The 14,791-nt window shown below is 43.5% G+C and overlaps 1 protein-coding gene across 12 annotated transcripts in view; it reads right to left on the bottom strand.

The window, feature by feature from the left end:
* The window catches only part of EML4 (EMAP like 4), a 161,727-nt gene that overhangs the window by 59,839 nt on the left and 87,097 nt on the right, over window positions 1-14,791 (bottom strand). The window lies entirely within an intron of this gene.

The following is a 14,791-nucleotide window of genomic DNA, read 5'->3' as shown; positions in this document are numbered from 1 at the left end:
GCATTTTTCCTTCACACAAAATAAATATCACTTTTCCGCCCACCCAAGCTTTCAACATTGTCCTATTCTGCAAAGGATGTGAATACTGTAGAAACTAATAATCAAAACTCTATACATGCATAGTTAACAAAACAAGTAACTTGTTGACCAGAACTTGGAGTGCATTTGTTGATGTATAAAATACTGAAATGATAAATTTAACTTTAAAGTTTATTTCTTTTAACTTCAAAGACTATCATTAGGAATAAAAATAAACCAAATACCATCAGGTTGCCAGATGTCATTTGATTGTTTTGGGTTATTATTTTTAAAGGATCCCCCCATACTCTAGATCAGAGAGCAAGATTACAATTAAAGTGAAGTCTAGGAATACAAATATATTTATATATACACACACACTAAGTCAGACTAAAATGCATCTTGCCCAGCACTGTGACTCCATGGAAGACAGAGTACATTGTCATCTACAGAAAAGATTCCAGGTCTTTGTCATTTTTCCTCTCTTTTCTGATAACTTGGCCTTGCAACTTATTCTTCAAAACCCTCCATGGGTTTTGGCCACCAGATGGCTCTTATTTCATGACCACCATCATTAACATACTGCTTCAGTTTAATAAGATGAGCTACTGTCCATAGCAATATTTTCCCACTGCAAACCTGATCGTGACAGCTCGCCATTACATTTATTTACTTAATATGGTCTGATGACAATGAATACGTAGGAATGTACACTAATAGCTTGTACTGCCCTGTCTGTTGTATAAGGAGATGGCAACAATATCTAATATATTTATATTTAGTAGGGGGTCCCCAAACTTTCTGAGTCTGATGGCACATTTGGCAATCTAACAAACTGCTGTGGGCACCATAAAGTACCAATTTCAAAGAAGAAAGTTTGAAAGACAGCTCCCCAACAGGCAGAGCAGCTACACAAAGACACACAAAAAAGGAGGCAACTCCACCTCCCTGAACTGGAAATTCAGAAAACCATTTAAAAACTGGGAAGGACCAGGGGCATTGCCGGGTGCCAAGGGGGTGTCTGTGGGCATTGTGATGCCCACAGACACCATGTTGAGAATGCCAGGTATGGTGAATGATATTATTCTTTAATGTCTAAATGTTACCACTGCACATGGAATGTTATGAACATAATTTAACAGCTCTGATGTGCACTCAGTCACTTGGGCTCAGACATTGCTCAATGAGAACAGGAATTGCCCTGGCCACTTCAGAGCGAAAGCAACTTCCTTTTGCACGCAGCAACCTGAGGAAATTTTGGCTGGGTGCCATCGAGTACTATTAATGAAACTATTTCTGAGATCCTTCCCAGGGATCAGAAAGGCAGAAACTATATCTGAGACGCTTCATTCGCCCTTGAACTGTAGGTGAACTCCCTTCCATTCTGCATTACCATAATAGATCAATACCTCAGAGGCTGCCAGTTCTATGGAGTTGTGAATGGGAGGGACACAACTACCACAGCTCTAAATTTCCTGTCAGACAGAAAGAAAGAAAAAACATGCTTTCAAATTTCACAGGAAATATATAAATTCAGAACCGAAACAGGCATTTATCAGATGTTCAAGAGGAATAAAATTTGCTTTGATGAAAGGAAAGAATTGGGGTGGGGGAGATGTCAATGTTTTCCCCTCTCATTTATCCTAAAATCACTAGCATCCATATAAACTGAAGAATAAAGGCTTCCTAATTGGGGAGAGGCTTCTAAGGTTGCTCAGCTAAACATGCTTACAAGCCCCCATCTGACCTTTATGTTAAATACGTGAGAGATGGGAATGGAGTGGGAGAGACCAGTAGGCATAATTTCGGGAGGGGGAAGGGCTGGTACACGAGCTCCCTGCCTCCCGCATCAATTTTCCCCTCACTTGGTCACACTGAATTACCTGAAAAGGGCTAAATTTGTGTTGAAATGATGTTCAACAGAACAAATTGTCCTGGGTGATAGATTTTACTTGATGGATGCATAAAAGGTAGCGTTGTGTGATTTGTTTGCAAATATTTGTTTATAATTCTAGATGGCCCTTCATCCAAAGGTTTCCAGGAAGGCGCACAACAGGACCATCAAGAAGCTTGGACAAATTCATGGGGGATTAAGGCTATCACAATGGCTTCTAGCCACAATGACTATGCTCCATCTTCATGGTTGGAGTTGCTGGAAACTACAGAAAGGACAGTGATCTCCCACTCAAGTTCTACTTGTAGGCATCTGGATGAGCACTATGAGAACAGGATGCTGGAATAGATGAGCCATTGGCTTGATCCAACAGACTCCGGATGGAAAGCAGGGAAGCCCTGTTCCAAGATGAGAAGCATGATCCAAGGATGCTGAGACCCAAGTCATTATTCTAAAGGGGATTTTCAGGTAAGAAGGTGCTCTACACCTGGCTACACTCTGCTGAGTGTCAGCAGCATTTATACAGACAAATAAGCCCTCTGGAATGATATGTTACATGACATCAATCTTACAATGCCTTGGTGACGCTTTCCATTTGCATTAGCCACCACAAATGACCATGTGCATGTATCATAGAACCATAAGTGTTGGAAGGGACGCTGAGGACCCTCTAGTCCCTGCAATGCAGGAACATTGCAGCTGTTCCTTATGAGGATCAAACCTGCAACCTTCACCATGCTCTAAACAACTGAGCAATCCAGCTTGTGTAACCACTGCAGGGGGCGTTTATGAAAGTCCAAACGGAACTTGGTTATCTCAAACAGCCCTAACACAGTAACATTTTTGCACTTACTATACATACAACCATCTGATTTTATGCTGCATGTAAATTGCCAAACCAGAACGAACCATTACAGCTAGACTAGCTCTCGGTGTTATCTTTTGGCTCAGGACAGGAGCCAGATGCAAGCTGAATGTAAAATGAGATCCTGTGTTTGGGCAATGAGGATTAGAGCCAAACTGCTGGAGATCAAAGTAGTGAAAATGTCTTCCACAGATAATGGATTCCATCTCCATTCTGATAATTTTCATAGAATAATATCTGCCAAGCTTGAGAGACCCCTTTCATTAAAAACCTGTCAAGTATGTGTGTGTGAATGAAAGATAACATAGATTTAGACAAAGCCCTCTTTAAACCTTTTATGTTGCTCCTACAGGCACATAATCAGAGAACAGAAATGGCTAGAGAAAGATTAAGGCCAATTTTGTTGCAAGAATGCATGAACATTGCTCTTTGGGAAACAGAACATTTGTGGGTTCCTCTGGGCTTTGCCTTTGTCCTCACAAAAATCCCAGCTTCTCAATTACCTTATAGTTCCTTTAAGCTCTTAAAAACTTTTCCACAATGTGCTTTTCCCTACCTGCTCCATTTCCCCTCTCAGTTTAGAAAAGAGTTAACACTGTGCCTGCCTGCAATGGCATTTTTAATTATCTGTAATTAAACGTTCTTTTTCCACAACCCTTTTTGCAAAGAGATAAAAAATATGTTTGTTTGTTTTTCACAGTCTGAACTGACCTGAATCTTACAATCTTCACTCTAGAACAACTTGAGAATGTTTGCACCCAGAAAAGAACTTGCAGGCTACAAGCTGTTATGGGCAGAACTGGTTGCCATTAGAGAACAACGGTGAATATGCATTTTTAGATACACAGAAAAATTACAGACAGGAGGACTACAGGGTACGTTAGAAAGCTACTATGAGAACCCTTGGAAGCTTTAAGACAGCTCAGTGCCACAGGACTGGAAGAAAGATCAAGAAGAGTCGGGATAGAACTGACAGAGATTAAGGGAACCGGGTGGTCATACATAATAAGGGTGAGGCAAGAAAAGGGAAATAAAGCTGTCAGTACCTCGTGGCTACGCACTAAATGACTTTATTAAAAACCAAACCTCACTTTTCATACCCTAAAGCTTCCACTTTGCTACAAATCTGCCATCCAAATCCCCAACTGCCCTGATACGTAACATATGTTATAAATATGGCTATTACTATACTTTAATAATTCTTTAGCGCCAATGCACATGCATAATAGTAGCATTGCATTCCTTAATGAAAAACTGCTACACCAAAAGTATATTCGGGGGTGTAAAATGTACTTGTTTGCTTTCCTTAATTAATGTTTACAAATGCACAAACTCAGTGCACGGGGTGGGATATCAGATTCTCTAGCTTTATCATAAAGTAAGTATGACTGTACTGCTCCAGCCTATGATTCATAATTTCCGATATGCTGTCTGCCATGAGCGGCTGATGGTCCAACCAACCCCACAGATTAACTAAAAATATTAGCACTGTTCATAAGAAGCACATGTTCCATCAGAGCATGAACAGATCAGCCATACTGACTAGCTTTTACTAGCAAATGCTAGCTTGCCTCACCTCCTGATGCCTACACATTTAGCATGTCTGCAATGAGGAAGCTTTCACATATACAGCTGTATGCATGACGGTGTCCACAAAATCTGGAACCCTTCTAGATTCCAGAAGACTTTGCACAGATACCTGCACTGTGCACTCAGACATCAGGGGGCACTGTGCATGACATACGGTTAAGATAGTTGGTGTGATCCTGTCAGTTGAGAGAGTGAGAGTTTTGTAGGGACAGGGCCTGTCAGGTCTGTTATTTTCTTTGTGACATACTTCACAACACTCAATTTTGTAGGCACATAAACTGTTGATTAACTGGTCTGTTTCATATCATCTCCCCACCCCAACTCCCTATCTGAACTTGATGGCCTCTATATGTGTGTTAATGCAAAACTCATCCTATGAATAATTTTTAAAAACAAAAATCGAAGCATCTTTCACATTTAATCAGAAGTCCATCATTTTACCCATAATTCATACTCGCTGAAAAATATAATCAAGGGAATTTTTTTTATTACGTTCACAAATAATTTCTTCAAAAGGGAAACAAATGTAGGCTCTTCTACATTAAAATAGAAACGGCAGCTGTAAGTGTGAATGAGAAGCGCTTCCGCTTTTCATACTTCCTGGGCAGTGTCCAAAGCATCTGGTATCCACTTCTCTCTCCATGTCATTACAAAAGAAATCCAAAGAGAAGCACTCTGGCACTATCCATCCCATTGCTTCTGGGAGCATCTCTGAAGCCACTAAATGGCCACCGACCTCTAGCATCTAGGAGCAGTTAAGAATAAAATATACCACCAGTAATTCTCCATTGCAAGATCCATTTGCAATGAGTGGCTTTATCCAGCTTCTCAAATCCAACACAGGTCTGATCAAGAAATGCTTGCATGAAACCTCCCTGTGCATTCTTTACGGAATTCTTTAGAAAATACTGGGGAGTTTCCAAAAATCTGTGCAAAATCCTTTCTCTCTCATCAATTTAAATGTTAGCAAAATGCTAATTCTGAGTGACTGTTTAGAAAATAATTAAACTCAATGCAGAAGACTACCAGGGGTTCCCCACAAGGGTGAGGAGGTAGGTTCAAGACTCCTCAGTTTCTTCCCTTGTAAACTTTGAGGAAGTTCTATCTTCATCTGAAACCGGGGTACGCACCCTGGCTAAGAATGAAAACTCTGGTTAGCATTAGCCAGTGTGGTGTAGTGGTTAAGAGCGGTAGTCTCGTAATCTGGTGAACCGGGTTCGATTCCCCGCTCCTCCACATGCATCTGCTGGGTGACCTTGGGCCAGTCACGCTTCTTTGAAGTCTCTCAGCCCCACTCACCTCACAGAGTGTTTGTTGTGGGGCAGGAAGGGAAAGGAGGATGTTAGCCACTTTGAGACTCCTGAAGAGGAGTGAAAGGCAGGATATCAAATCCAAACTCTTCTTCTTCTGGTACAGCCTTTGTACGGATAAGGCAACGTTAAAGCACATAAAGAAAGGAAACTGAACAACAGGAAGGGGAGAGATCTTTTCATTTTAAAACCGCAATTTGCAGGGGGGTAAATCTGCACCATAGATCATTACTCAAAAAAGGTTTTGGTTATTTGTCAACATATTCCCCAAATCAACATGTAAATATTCTGTTTCTAGCTGATATTACAGGAAATTCTCTAAAAAAAGAAAGAAAAGAAGGGGGGGAGCCATCTAGTTTCAAAGTCACTACAAAAGTTGTACATTCATTCAAATGTAAACTGAACCCTGGCTGTACTTCTCCTGTAAAACAATTCCATCCAGCTGTGACACACATTTGCATCTCCAGAAACGGTGCTTATGTGGGAGACAGATAACATATCACATTCTTATACTCTCCTATTCTCCGCACACAGAGTGCAAAGAATTTTTCGCCATTAGAGATTCCATCTAAGCCAACTCTCAGCTCTTTGCCTCCACGTTCAGCAAGAGAGGCTGGTCCATTTATCTTCCTCTGGGGTCAGATGCATTACGCTAGGCTTTCAGCCTGGAAGCAGCTTTTTCAGAGGGGGCGCAGTAGCCTTCATCTTGCCCTTCAAATGCAGGCTTAATCCAAGCAGTCTCTAACTAGTGCCATTGTGTGTGCTGTGGACATGTCTTTTCAGTCCGGGCCTGCAGTCTTATGTTACATATATTTTGACACCCTATGAGGTCCTAATGCATTTCCCAGACACCAGCTGTGGTGCAATCTATCTCGCTGGCAGCCACAAGCGCCAGAGTATACCTTCCTCCTCCTTCTCCTCCTCCGCTGCTTTCAGGTTGTCGTTTTCTGGCATACTATGCAAGTGCCAACATTTTGTAGTGTGAAGGGAAAAGTCATGAAATACTGACATTCCGAGACTTTCCAGAAGGCAAAACATCCTAGCAGGAACAAGAGATGCTGCTGATCTCCCTCTGTTTTTCCCACTGCGTAATACACACCTGCATGAACCTCTGTTGGTAGGGATATATAGGAACCTATCATGTGTAAATAATTTCTTCATGAAAAAATACTACAAAAGAGTACACCTGTGGAAGGCTGGAGTAAAATTTTTTTATTTCATTTATATCCTGCCTCCTCTCCAAGAAGCTCAAGGGGGCGTACGCAGTTCTCCTTCTCCTCATTTTATCCTCACAAGAACCCTGTGAGGTAGGTTGGGCTGAGAGGTAGTGACTGGTCCAAGGCCCCCAGTAAATTTCAAGAATGAGTGGGGATTCGAACCATGATCTCCCAGCTCCTGTTCCAACACTCTAACTGCTACAACACACTAGCTCTTAAATACCTATTAAGAGATCACCTTGTCGTTTTAATCTAAGTGCAAATTTAGAAGACTAAAAGGTACCCCAAATCCAGGATCATTTCCAGATTATAAACTTGATTTTTCAAGGGGATTAACACCCCATCCAAAATAAAGGGTTTAAGCAAAAGGAGTTCTGTCTGTGCAACAGGACTTCCTCTCCTCCCCAGAACAGGGGGTGGGGGGCGAGATTGGACAAAGAGCGGAAGTCCCATTGCACAGACAGAAATCCTTGTGCTAATTAGTTTTATCCATTAAAAGTCATCCCAAAACAAACCCAGAATCCGCCTCTCTTCTAACCAGGAACACCTGTTTTGTCTGGAATAAGCTTCAATTTATTAGCACTCATTCAGCTCCTTGCCCTCTTCCAAGACACTTCGCTTCCCTGACATAGATGAAAAGGAGTAACAGAGATGCATGTCATCTGCACATTGATAGCAATGTATTTCAATTACACTTACTTAGGCTTATTTGCAAGCTCAGTTACACATTAGGTCTTCGTGGAAAATGTGAAGAAAGCAAGACAGGTGTTCTGGGAGACAGTTCCAAGCGTACAGGCAGCAAGAAAGAAAAGTATGAAGCCTTTTGGCTGAAGAAAGAGATCCTTAGCCACTGGAGGATGGTAGAACTGGAGGAGAGAAGCTCAGGTGCAGGGATATATTGGGATGCAAGGGCTGAGAGACTTCGGTCAAGACCATGGAGAACTCTGAAGGCAAGGACATAGGGGATTGTGCTGGATCCAGATGACAGAAATCCAGTGAAGGCATTTAAGACAGTGTGTCGTATGATCAAAGAAAAAAGAGAGGTCTCTGCAAACTGTTTTTTTCAGGACAGCGCTGGATAGAAGGGGAGGGACCAGGATGAAACAATGAAAGAGAATAACAAGGAAAGGAAAAGATTACTGTAGTCTAGGTGCTAGGAAGCCAGAGTTTTTGCTGAGGTGACTGAGAAAAAGGGCCATATTTTTGCAGTGCTGTAAAAGGAAGAAGCTACACGTTTTGGCAACAGACTGGATATGGGTAATGAAAGCAAGAGAGAGAAAGCAATCAAAGCTAAAGTCAAGGCTGTGTGCTTGTTCCACAGGGTGGATGCCAAGGAATTGATAAAGAATGTGCACAGGAGAAGAAGGCTTGGGAGAAACTAAGGGAAGCTAAGTCTTGCACAGATTGCATTTGAGACAACAACAAAGCAACAAAGCAGAAATACCAGAGATGCAGAATTGCGGTGAGGGGGATAATTTGGGGTAGTGAAAGAGAGAAGGTTAGACCTGGATCTCAACTGCATGCAGGTGGAACTGAAAAGTCATGGGGTTTGAGAAGGACACGGAAGAAAAAATGTACTTAAACAAACAGAGGGTGAAGACAGATTAATTAAAATTATTTCATCATAACAAAACAAGACAACACTCAGTACTGAAAAAAATCACCCCTAAAGAAACAGACTTTGAGTCTTCAGCATATGATGAAACAATCCTTCAGTGTGAATGAGGAAATAAAACTGAACTTAGCACTTTGTTCCTTCCATATTTGTTTGTTCGTCCCAACATTCCAGTTTAGTACTTCACAGAATGCATACACATCCATTTTAAGGCAACCGATAAAAGAGGGAAGAAAGGAAATGGGAACTGTAGGTTTCTGGTTTGCATATGTAGATTTCTGCATCCTTAGAAAACTTGTAGAATGAACAAGGCTCTGCAACCATTGATGCAGTGAAACACAATGTGCTGAATAAAAATCCATCCTTCACCAACTTGGTGCCTCCAGATGTTGTTGGACTACAATCCCTATAACCTTTGACCATTGCCATGCTGACAGAGACTGATGGGAGTTAGAGTCTTGCAACATATTGAGATCACCAGACTGAGGAAAGGCAATTTAAACCAAGTTTCTAACATTCCGAAATGTGACGTTTGTACATGTGAAACTGACCGTAATTGATGTTCCAACTGGTTGATTGACAAGAGAGAAGTGGGCATTGTAGGTAAATTCATGGAGTACCTGCGGATTACCTTGGGCTGTCCAGCCAATCCAAAGAGTTTAAAGGGCCCTCTGTTGCCCTTGCAATGTTCAGTCAATGAGGTAAATGACTGGTCTAGACTCTAGACAATACACTCAGCCATGATGGTAGCTTGAACCGTGGCCAGGCCACCAAGATTCCCCAAACTGGACTTGGGTAACTGGCTAATCATGCATGAATCACTTTGAAATATTGCTGGACCTAGACCAACTTCTGTGATTTGCCAGACAGTTTTCTGGAAGCTCCCCTCCCCTCCAAATTAATGTTCTGTTGCAAGATTTCTGCTTCCAATTTTTTAATATGTATTTTCAGTTTAAATGCACAGTGGCTGAAGTGGTTTCCATCGATAATGTGCAAGTAATAACCGCTGCTTCAGAATCCTCAAGTATCTTTCCTGGTCACAGTATTTGCACCCTATTTTGTTTAGGTACAGTACTGTAAAATCTACACCAATAACTAAATTGACCTTTTCTGTTTATAAGTGTTTTCTGGGGTGGAGTGGGGGGAGGGCAGAGGGTATTATCAATTTTGAATCCATTCAGTTTTCTCTAGTTTTCTTCAAATAAATATTGTTTCTACATAAGATGACCCAAAATTCACAATGACATTTGGATAAATTAAAATGTGCTTGCTTCCAGAAATAATTTTTGCTGCATTGATGCTGCAGAAGATAAAATCCTTCTTTTACTGAGACTTTCAAAAAAACACAACCCATCTGCTTTTTAAGGATCTAATAGAAACAGAATTGTCAGTTCTCTCTTGAACTCTTTTTTTTCCTGAAGGCTTGCCATGAGCATTGCTGGCCACAGGAATTATATTTCTTCCAATCAGCCAAACAGCATGGCTGGTTTTTAAAGCAGTCTGAGATAAAACCTGTCTTCCCTTTCTTTGCTCCTTTGGGCATCATGCCAAACCATGGCAAAGGAATCTTAAGTATGGTGGCCATGACTGACATCTGAACTGACAAACTGTAGACACAGCCATAATTATGTCTCTATGGTACAGCTGTTTCTGCCGGCAGAAGAGCTGAGCAGACGGAAAACCAAAACAGACAAACAGTTCAAAACTCTGGTTTGTCTTCTAGTTTGGAAATACAAATCATGGTTTGGGTTCTAAACTATGGTTCATGTAAACCATGGCTTGGTGTGACGTCTGAACTGAGCTCTTGTGTCGCTACAAGAAGCTGCCAGCACAAGGACCATGTGCAGAATGAATATAACATGAACAACACGTGAGTGGCTTTGCAAGCAAGGCATTCATGTAAAGACAATTACATTTAAAAACCAACACCCAAGAAGCATTCAGCCTTGCATATATTATATATTTTAATTGTGGCCCACAATGCTGAATGCACTTTCCACACAAGATTACAATATTGCTTCATGCTACCCATCTAATTCTTAAGACCTTGAAAAAGCCTGCTGCTCCTGTAATTAATGGCCCAAACATTTATTATGCTTTTCTACTTTGGAATAAGAATTTCTGTGTAACTGCTGCCAATAACAAAAGGCACTAGAACGCTGCTAATGGCTCTTAAAACAACAAATTTGCTTTTATAAATGCCATCTTGCTTCACGTACTTGTCATGGATCCTCTTATGATATCATCTTACTTCATCAAAAGCATTTTCTGGGTGGGATTACAGCCTTCAGCCAACTCACTATATTCATTCTGTTTGGCCTGCTTTAAACTAGATGCAAAGTACTTTTAAATAACCACCCCTTCCCCCACACATAATAGCTTAACTCCTTGATCAACAGAGATACCTTAAATAATGTTGTGACAAAACCCACACATTCATGAAACTGTGAATGGAGGGCTGTTTCCTTCCCTCCCACTTTTGTGAGGGCAGGAGGGCAGAACTACAGTGAAAAGTTTTCAGGGAGGGGTTCCTGGAATCATAAAAGAGCCTGCTGGATCAGGCCAATGGCCCATCTAGTATAGCATCCTGTTCTCACAGTGGTCCCTCAGGTGCCTGTGGGAAACCGGGAAACTGGATTCGACAGGGTTTCTCTATTCTTAAAAACATTATTAAGTGATCGTGTTTAACCCTTTTTGCCAGTGCACAACACTCCTGAGCTTCCTGTACATGCCAGAAAGCCCATAGGAGGACCAAGGTATCAGGACACCCTTCCATAGGTTTCAAAGAAGAGTGTCTGGCCAGGAGATGGCCTACAGAGAGCCAACAAGACCTGGGTGGTTTTTTTAATATAAAAGTTACAACCTTTTAACATAATAAAATTCACCTGGGACTCTCAGGTGCCAAACAGTTTCCAGTGAAGTAACTGCTAATTTGTGGCAAGACTGCAAAAGAAAATTACTGTTTGTTTGTTTGTTTAAAAAATCTGCAAATTGCATTTTACAGGTTCTTCTAAAATTCTCCTCACCCCCCAACACACACACTTTGTTTTCTTCATTGCTAGCGCTAGCTTTTCTCATATTTTTTTACGAGGAAGGCACACAACTCAGCAGTAGAGTACCGTATTTTTCGTTCTATAGGGCGCACCGGCCCATAGGACGCACCTCGTTTTTTGGGGGGGGGAAATGAATAAAAAAAATTATTCCCCCCCCCAGCCGCGGCTGCCGCCCCAAGCCTTGCGCACACCTGCCCGAAGCACGGGGCACCCTCCGGAGGGCTCCCCGTGCTTCGGGCTGCAGGCTGCCGCCCCAAGCCTCACGCGCTCGGCGGGACCTCCCGCCGGGCGCGCAAGGCTTGCAGACACTCGCCCGAAGCACGGAGAGCCCTCCGGAGGGCTCCCCGTGCTTCGGGTGACAGGCTGCCGCCCCAAGCCTCCCGCGCCCGTCGGGACCTCCCGCCGGGCGCGCAAGGCTTGCGAACACTCGCCGGGGCTGCAGGCTGCTGCCCGCAAGCCTTGTGAGCCCGCGGGAACTCCCGCCGGGCTTGCAAGGCTTGCAGATAGCTTCCTGAAGCCTGGAGAGCAAGAGGGGTCGGTGCGCACCGATGCCTCTCGCTCTCCAGGCTTCAGCGAAAGCCTGCATTCGCCCCATAGGACGCACACACATTTCCCCTTCATTTTTGGAGGGGAAAAAGTGCGTCCTATGGTGCGAAAAATACGGTACATGCTCTGAATGTAAAAGGTCACAAAATCTCCAGGTAGACTAGGAAAGATGCCTGTATGAGACTCTAGAGAGCCACTAACAGTCACAATAGACAGTGCTGAGACAGATGGACAAATATTCTGTCCAGATAGAGAACGGCTTCATACATTTTCAACAGTATCATGTTGAAAACAGCTCACAAACTAGTTCTTAGAGCAGACTTCTCCAGTCTGGTGGTCTCCAAATGTTCTGGACTACAGCTCTGATCAGGTCCAACCAGTGCAGCCAAACTGGCTGGGCCTGATGTGAACTGCAGTTCTAAACATCTGGAGGGCACCAGGTTGGGAAAGGTTGTGTTAGAGAAAGCGCGTCTGTGGTTTTCTGAGTCTCTGCCTTGAGGGAACGTCCATGCCAACTTGTCTGTGAAGAACCTGCTGGCAAGCTGCCACAGAATTTCGGTGAATTACAGAAGATTCTAAGCCATAGTCTAGCCAATGAACTTAGGATGCTATTCAACGTTACTCATACTCAGCGTAGACCCAGTTAATTCAATGAGCCTACTCTAAGTAAGCACCTTGGGGAAAGGACCAATAGTAGTAGTAGTAATAATAATAATAATAATATTTATTATTTATACTCTGCCCATCTGGCTGGGCTTCCCCAGCCACTCTATCAACCCTACCTATGTTCATTCTATGTGACTGCTATGCGAATAGTGATATAACAAGCCAGGGGGACACCTGGCTTGCCATTAGTAGACGTGAAAAGGATCTAGGAATCTTAGCAGACTACAAGCTTAAAATGAGTCAATGTTGCAATGCAGCAGCAAACAAAACTAATGCTATTCTAGTGTCCAGGTCAAGGTAAGTCATAGAATTACTCTATTATCTCTTGGTCACACCACATTTGGGGTACTGTGTCCATTTCTGTGCAGCACAATTTAAGAAGGATATTGACAAGGTAGAATGTGTGCAGGAGGGCAACCAAGAAGATCAAGAGTCTGGAAACCAAGCCTTGTGAGGAGCAGTAGAGGGAGCTGGGTACATTTAGCGTGGAAAAGAGGATATTGAGAAGAAATATGATAGCCATCTTCAAATATCTCACATGGAGGATAGAACAAGTCTGTCTTCTCCTGCTCTGGGGAGCAGGACCCGAACCAATGGCTTCAACTTACAAGAAAGGAGATTCTGACTAAACTTCAGGAAGAACTTTCTGACAGTAAGAGCTGTTTGACAGTGGAAGAGACTCTGCTGGAAGGTGGTAGACTCTGAATCATTGCAGATTTTTAAGAGGATTGGGTGGTCATCTGTCATGGGTGCTTTAGTTAAGATTCCTGCATTGCAGGGGGTTGGACTGGATGACCCTCGGGGTCCCTTGCAACTCTACAATTCTATGATTAACAATTAAGAACATTAATAAAAATGCACTCAGCTTCCCTGAAGAGCTGCTGCCAGTTAGTGCAGACAATACTGAGCTAACAGACCAATAGTCTGACTCTGCCTAAGGCAGCCTTTTACATTAGTTTTTTAATATATCATTTTCAACAGTCATTCAACATAATTCACATCTTATACAATCTTTTGGACTTCCATCAACCACATCTGAAAATTTTTCAATTTCTTCACTTAATTTACATTTCTTAATTTCACTATTGCTTTTAATTATCTTATCTATTAGCTCTCTCATCATAGCCTTCCTTACAATATTTCATATATTCCTCCTTACAAAACTTCTTGCAGTCCTTCTAGCGCACGGGTGTCAAACACAAGGCCCGCGGGCCGAATCCGGCCCGCCAGACCTCATCATGTGGCCCGTGTAGCCAGCAATTCCTGGTGTCCGTAAGGGCCGCCCCCCTTCCCCCGCAAGCCCTTTTATCAATGACAAAGGCAGTAACGCTCCTTCCGCGCCTGTCCGGCTCTGCAAAAGGCAACCCTTTCACGCGCTTGATTTGCAACCCAACCCAGCCGCGCGGTGCCCTTTCGGGTTTCTCCCTCTCCTCATCGCCAAGCCCCGAATCGAGCCCGCCCTCCGCTGTCAAGGCCTGTCTGGCTCGCAGTACCCATTGCGGCGCTTGCTTCTGGGAAATGCGGACTGCTTCCCAGCTCTCCGCCCTCACTTTGCCCGCTTGGACGGAGCAAAGCACACGACACCGGCTGCGCCATCGCAGGGTCCGCGCGTGTAAGAGCCGCCGCTGCGCACGAGGCTAGGGATCCTTCTCTCCCTCCCTCGGTTCACCTTTGGCCCTGATCGGAGAGGCCTGATCCTGGGCCATCGCTTGCTCTTCCCTCTTGCACGGGTGACTCGCCCGCCGCCGCCTCCTCCTCCTCTCCTCCCAGAAAGGCAGGCTGGATGCGGGAGGGTCGCTGCACCTTTAAAGTCCTGCACATTTTCTGCAGTGTGTACAAACACCGAGGTCTAGCCGCAAAGTTAGCAAGCCTAGGCCCTTGTTAAGGTAGGCTGGAGGAGGGTTGGCTCAGAAAGCTGCGCGGGTCGCTCTGTGCGCGCCCCCCTCCAAGCAACCCACGCGCGCCAGGTGCTGGCTGAGCAAGGTCGCTGCTGCAAAAAAATAAAGAGAGCACGAAA

This window comes from Podarcis raffonei, chromosome 3, assembly GCF_027172205.1.
Source record: "Podarcis raffonei isolate rPodRaf1 chromosome 3, rPodRaf1.pri, whole genome shotgun sequence".
NCBI classification, from domain to species: Eukaryota; Metazoa; Chordata; class Lepidosauria; order Squamata; family Lacertidae; genus Podarcis; species Podarcis raffonei.
This window is presented reverse-complemented; position numbering and strand designations above follow the sequence as displayed.